Source organism: Schistocerca americana, chromosome 6 (genome assembly GCF_021461395.2).
Source record: "Schistocerca americana isolate TAMUIC-IGC-003095 chromosome 6, iqSchAmer2.1, whole genome shotgun sequence".
Classification (NCBI taxonomy): domain Eukaryota; kingdom Metazoa; phylum Arthropoda; class Insecta; order Orthoptera; family Acrididae; genus Schistocerca; species Schistocerca americana.
In genome coordinates this window covers 310,554,913-310,561,930 of record NC_060124.1, presented here as the reverse complement: position 1 = coordinate 310,561,930, position 7,018 = coordinate 310,554,913, and the positions used below count along the sequence as shown (strand labels likewise).

Below are 7,018 nucleotides of genomic sequence, written 5' to 3'. Positions count from 1 at the left end.
AAATTTCTCAGATACATTTTGGACAATAAAGTAGTATAAACACAAAAATTGTCGAGAATGGCGAGAAATTGTAGAAAATTACAAGCAGTTTTTGGAGTTCTTTGCCTGCCTACACGAGCTTCCGACATGACCGCCTGCGGAGGATATTCCAGACAAGTAGAGGCGCACAGTCACAAGCTGACCGTATTTGCCGTGAACAACGAACACCACTGGGTTTGTGAGCCCACAGATTAGAGCGGTAAACCGCAGAATACTGCGCAGCCCAAGACAGAAAGGAAACGAACCTCACCCCCGCTAAGAAAAAATATAGGAAGACCGATTTTCAAAACATACTGCACATATAGTAATATTCTGCAGATCTGTGTTCATAATCGAAGTGTTAATCGAAATACTGATAATGGTGAACGACTACTTTAATTATATATTGCGTCAGTTTTTATATTGTCAAAATTGTGAGAGTTTCCTGGTATTGCAGTTCTTAAATCTGTAGCGTGACATGTACTATTGGCATTTTTGGAAGAATAATTCTCAAATTTTGTAGTTCTCTGAAATGGAATTTCTTGAGAGATATGCCAAAGCGATGTACTCGCTAAATGTAAACAAATTATTAGTGTATTTAAAATAATTTATTGTTATTATTGTTATAATCTTAGGCAGAAGCAGTATGTTAAAAGTGGTGGTGGCAAGTTAGAATTGGAACTTTCCGGACGGGAGGGAGACTGTAACAGGCTGTGACCCCTCCCCAGACCTGTACTGTGGCTCTGGGCCTGTTACGAGACAAATCTTGATTCGAAAGAGAGGTTCATAGTTTTCTAGTTCAGGTAGCCAGAGTGTACAAAAAGCTTCAGGTGCAAGGCGAAACCCGCGGCCAACCTGACGGCGTTTGCTACGTGACAGCGCAGGAGAGCGACATCGCAGCTGCCTGCGGCCGTCACGTCTGGCGCCTCATCTGTGACGTCACGGTGAAAGGAAGAATACCATTGTCTCTCCGTCTGCACGACTACTGAGATCACAGTACTACTGTGCGATGGTGGTGTAATGGTCAGCATAGTTGCCTTCCAAGCAGTTGATCCGGGTTCGATTCCCGGCCATCGCATGAATTTTTTATTTTATAGACTTGTAAACGATAATGGCCATATTCATAGTAAGAAAATACAGTCAGTTAGACTACCACTTTCAGATGATGTAGCGTACAATAACGGTGAGCCTCATTTTATAGTTATGGTTTTGGCAATGAACATGAATAAATTCAGGGCTATGGGCAGCTCGGCTACAAATCTCGAAGAGAAGCAGCTACAGCACAAGATAGCCGAATTACTGAATTCCAAATACTAATTTTTCATGAATTATTTGTTATTAAACGCAGTCGTCTTACATATGTGAAACTGACTTCAGTCTGCAGCTAGTTAAATTTGTCACCTTCTCTAGCCAACGAGCCAAACGTATTAATCTGTCATTTTCTCACTTTCATAGAAAAGGTCTGTGCTGAACTATATCAGCAGATAAAACTAGAAACTGTGTAATCTTCCTTTCTGTAGTTCGTATAATGACATGGTCTGCCAAGGTTGTGCATCACTTAATTTCTTCATCACTACTGAAATCTTCGTCGTAATCTTCAGAAGTACTAAAGAATATCTTACCTGAAAACTTAGTTTTTTGATACTCTTTGCTGAACAATGTTTCGTAATTATTTTTATTCTCGGCCATAATGGCTATGTTTGTGAACCGTGACTGGGTGGGATAATTATTTATTTCTAATTTCTGCTACCAGTCAATTTTTATTTTTTTATTTTATGTTTAATCTAACATAATACAATGCGTTTCGAATATGTTCTGTTCACCTTCAGGCGTTTATACATACATACATACATACAGAGAAATGTTACTTAAAAATAAACAGTCTTAAGTAGATTAATCTAGAACTCTTGAAACGTCCCCTTAAAAAAATTATTGAATTACTGTGCTGATAAATCTCTTACATTATTTGCTTTTCAAACAGCTGAGCAAAAATGAACGTACTCAAACATTCACTAAAGTGACACACAATATTTTTAGCGCAACGCAATCTGACTTTCAGTAATCGCTACAAAGAATGGCCCTGACTAACATTAACCTATACCTTTCACAAATCACTTACCTCACAAAAATCTTCGTTACTCGAACTACTGCAATTCAGCGAGCGCCACTACTGCCAGCTAAATAAAAGATTCAAACTACGGAAGGCACTAACTACTGATAGGCATAGTTAGCAAATGAAAGATTTTGATAGAGAACATACAATGTATTCACCTTAATATTGTTGAAAAGTCATAATATACATAGCAGTTCATGACATCCAGTCTTACAAATTTCAAAACTCGCCATTTCTCTCCCCACCACTGCTGGCGGCTCACCTCCAACTGCGCAACGCTACGCGCTGTTAACAGCCAACTGCCCAACACTACAATGGCCAACAGGCCAACAACAATGCAAACCAGCCACAGACTGCACACAGCGCAGCCAGTGATTTTCATACAGAGCGCTACGTGGCGTTACAAATATAAAAACCTAAACAGCCTACTTACACTCTTTGTCCATTGTTTGTTACTGTAGCGGCTGGTGTAGCATTTGGGGAGAAGGAGGGGACAGTGGATGGCTAGAAATCGAAATCAGTGGTGTGTTCTGCTGGTTTTCTTCCTTGTGGTTGACTATGTATGATTTCACAGCCTATATAGGATGCAGATAGATTTGCATCAGCTATGTGTTACGAAAATAGTGTGAAAGGCTTTTATATGACAGTTGATCACATACGATTTCGTCATCTTGCTGCTTCACTTGCATCACTGGTGCAATGGCGGAGCTGTTGATTGACATTACACTATTGCACATTGTATTTTGTCACTGATTGCCGAGGTAATTCATTGCACAAATTGCTTCGACATACATGTAAACATGATGCACACAACACAAGATGGCGGACTTAGCACGTGAGGTTGTATCGATCATCGAGATATTGTATCGATATTCTTGGTACTGACAGATTTGTGGTCAATTATTTACATTGACACATCTTGAATCTATTGAGTTAGAACTGGCTTAAGACTGTTGAAGAATTTTGAGTTTTTGGATTCGGTTATCTCATTAAGAATGTTATCTCCATGCTTTGTATTATGAATGAAAATTTCCATTTCTTCCATGATATCCATTCTTTTACAAAATAGCAAAACGTAGTGCAGCACCTTGATGTGGCATGGACTCAAAAAGTCGTTGGAGGGCCCTTGCAGAAATATTGAGCCAGCTGCCTCTATAGCCGTCCATCGTTGCGAAAGTGTTGCCAGTGCAGGATATTGAGGTCGACCTCATCTCTCGATTATGCCCCATAAATTTTCGATAGGATTCATTTCGAGCGTTCTGGATGGCCAAATAGTTCACTCGAATTCTCGAGAGTGTTCTTCAAACCAATCACGAACAGTTGTGGCCACTGACATAGCGCGTTGTTACTCACAAAAAGTCCATTGTTGTTTGGGAACATGAGGTCTATGAGTGGCTGCAAGTGGTCATTTTCGGCTAATGATCGGTTCAGTTGTACAAGTATATCCAGTTGATTTCATGTAAACAAAGTCCACACCATTATGGAACCACTACTAGATTGCACAGTGCCTTGTTAACAGACAACTTGGGTCCACGGCTTCGTGGGATCTGCGCCACATTCGAACCCAACTATCATCTTCTACCCACTGAAATCGGAACTCATTTAGCAGGCAACATTTTTTCAGTCGTCTGCGCTCCAACTGATATGGTGACGAGCCCAGGACAGGCGCTGCAGGCGATGTCGTGCTGTTAGCAAAGGCACTCGCGTCGGTAGGCTGCTTCCATAGCCCATTAACGTCAGATTTCGCAGCACTGTCCTAACGAGTACCTTCGTTGATTTCTACGGTCATTTTAAGTAGTGTTGCTTGTCTGTTAGCACTGACATCTCTACGCAAACGCCGCTGCTCTCTGTCGTTAATGAAGGCCACTTCATTGTCCGTGATCTGTGGTTATGCCTGAAGTGTTTCATTTTCGGCACATTATTGACACTGTGGATCTGGGAATATTGAATCCCCTAACGATTTCCGAAATGGAATGTCCCATGCTTCTAGCTCCTACTACCATTCCGCGTTCCAAGTCTGTTAATTCCCGTCGTGCGGCCATAATCGCGTCGGAAACCTTTTCACATGACTCACCTAAGTACAAATGACAGCTCCGCAAATGTACTGCACTATTATACTCATACCTTGTGTTGCGATACTACCACCATCTGTATATGGGCATACCGCCATCCCAAGACTTTTGATACGGCAGTGTACGTTGCACACCAATATTTTCCTACTGAAGACTCTGATCACTTACTGCCAGTTTGCAGTCAGACAATCCTCGAACATTTTCAGGTGACTTCAAATTAACAGGCGGAGTATAGTGCTTAAGCTGGGAATTTCGTCAGATTTTCATATATAAAAAAGGGATCTGACGTTAGACATTGTGAAATATTTGAATATCTCTCGGTGCGACGAGAAGTTGCGTTCGGATACAATTATGTACACAGGTGTGATAAATTTATATCACGTCACGAACACAAAAAAGTGGATGTTCATTTTCATTAAAAGGACCAATTACGTTGTAAAATGTTCAGAATTGCTCGTTTACAAGTTATTTACTTGAGGATCTTGAAAATAATACGTGTCACATGAGTCGATATCGCGGAAAGTTGGCGTTGCCCCCCCTCCCAATCACGCAACCTACCGCTAGTACCCAATATGCCAATTTATGTGCTCAAGTTATATGCATGATTCTAGTTAGTAGTAGATTATTAGTTCGTTTTATTGTATAATAATCTGCCAGAGACAATTTTTTTTCTCATGCCTGTTCTATCTTTAAGGGAGTAGCCTCCTTGAACGCACGAAAAATAGGTAATTTCTCGTGATTTTTTTAAGGAAAGTAAAAAATTGTACTGAAGCTGATGATATAGTTTTATTCCTTACACTTTTGTCTTTCAGGAATTACTTTTGCCTCCACATCGGACGCTCTCTGTAGCCGCTGCGAATCTTGCAGTCGGAACACTAGTCCGGCGGGAAATGCTCCTATTGACCCGTAACAAAATAATTTTGTATAAATCATTTGCAATACATTTTCTACCAGCATACACAGGATAACTGAAAAATATTAAGTTTTAACAAAATGGTGACGTATTGAAACAAGTGTCATTTTCTTTCACCCACAAAATCGAGACAAAATCGTGCACCAAATTCAGGCTTTTGAAGATACCACAAAACGGCTACGTATGCTGATAGAGAATTCAATTTAGAATACTGGCATAAAATTACGATGGAAATTGTATGTACCATTCTCAAGTTATGTTTACCGACAATTTGAAAAACACTGTTTCGAGAGAAACGCGTTTAAAATTTTTGAAAAATATCCGCTATGCATCAGATAGCTTCGTTCAACGAACCGTGGTAAACAAGAACAGAACATCAATACCGCCGAGGCTTACGTGTGGCCATGAGGTCTATAGAAAAGCGACGCATAATGGTCGTTACCTTCATAAAAATTTTAACTACCATCCCAACAAAACAGAGGTATCATAAAAACAGGTCCGTCAAAATTTATGAACCGTTTTATTTGCAAGACGAGGTTAACCACCTGCGGTCAATCTATAAGAACGATGGTTATTCTAACAAGGACATAGATCGAGCTTTTCGCCGTAGGCAGAGAATCAGGATCGGTAAAGAACAATGGCCGCGCAACAGGAATGTTTTTCTTCCGTTTATTAGTAAGATTTGAAAGGTGGCTACACTGTGCCACTGCGCCAGAGAGTGCGCCAAAGAGTACTATTAAGCCGCCTCCACAGTGCGTGTTGAAAGTTCGTAGCAGTCAGTGCTTGTTGTGACATCGGAGAGGACAGTGTGTGTTAAGAGTTCGTACCGAGATGTGCTAGTGGGCACTGCTTGTCGTGAAATCGGAGGGATATGTTGTAGTAAAGAGTGTTGTTCCATGTCTTATACAGTTATTTGATGGGAGAGATAGCAGATGTTATTGTAATGAGTGCATTTCATCAATATATGAAGGTAAAACTTACAATGTTCCTTTATTTTTTGTGTATCTGAAATAATGTGTCACTACAGGTTCAGTCAACAAAGCATCTGGCTTGTGTTCTTGGATTAGAGTGTAATTGTGATTTTCTTGCGTAATTATAGTTTTTCTAAATTTTCTTTTGTCACGTCAGCATAGTTGGTATTTAAAAAGAAAATTCTTGTCTTGTTGGAAAAGAACCGTGCCAGATGTGGACGTTGAGTCACACTCCCACATACAGAACAGTTACTCTTGTGCTTGTTGGCTTCGTAGATTTTTATAGTTGCTGGGGTCTTAATTAATTAACTGTGTTTACGAAAATTTTCTTACATTGTTCTTTGCAGTCAGATAGCGTAACAATTCTAGTCAGGGCCAACCGTTTACGAGACTTACGTAATCGGACATACAGTTACTAAAAACCAAAAAATCATTTTCAATCAATTATATTTAATTAAGCCCCCATGCACGTGGCGACCGCTGCTTCGGATCGTCCCTTGGATTCTTCTGATTGTGAAAATTGTAGACTGTAGTATTGTTGTAGTAATTTTGAGTTTAGTGATTGTAGTCTGTATTGAGTGTGTAGATTTGGTAATTGGCATTCTTCTAATGGTATTTTTCAAAATTTAATTTTTATTGCCTTGTATACGCGTTTGACGATTTAGTGCAATTATTTCAAGTGTTCGATTGATCGTGTTTGAGGGAGTCATTGCATGTGAATGGTATTGTTGAGATAAAGAGTCACTGTGTGTAATTTTCGAACAGTGACGAATTTTTTTTATGTTTTGTAAATGATTACGCGGTTAATGAAACAGGCAAAAATGATGAATAGTCAGAATAACGAAATTGTTGACATGGCGAACTCGCCAACAGAGGAAGACAGTGTCATGAATAATGTAGTGGAAAACAATTTAATAAGTAGGGAAAATAG

The 7,018-nt window shown here is 39.7% G+C and overlaps 1 non-coding gene across 1 annotated transcript; it reads left to right on the top strand.

The window, feature by feature from the left end:
- Positions 1-1,024: 1,024 nt before the first annotated feature.
- On the top strand, positions 1,025-1,096 carry Trnag-ucc. The gene has a single exon. It is a non-coding gene; the product is annotated as a tRNA-Gly (tRNA).
- Positions 1,097-7,018: the final 5,922 nt, after the last annotated feature.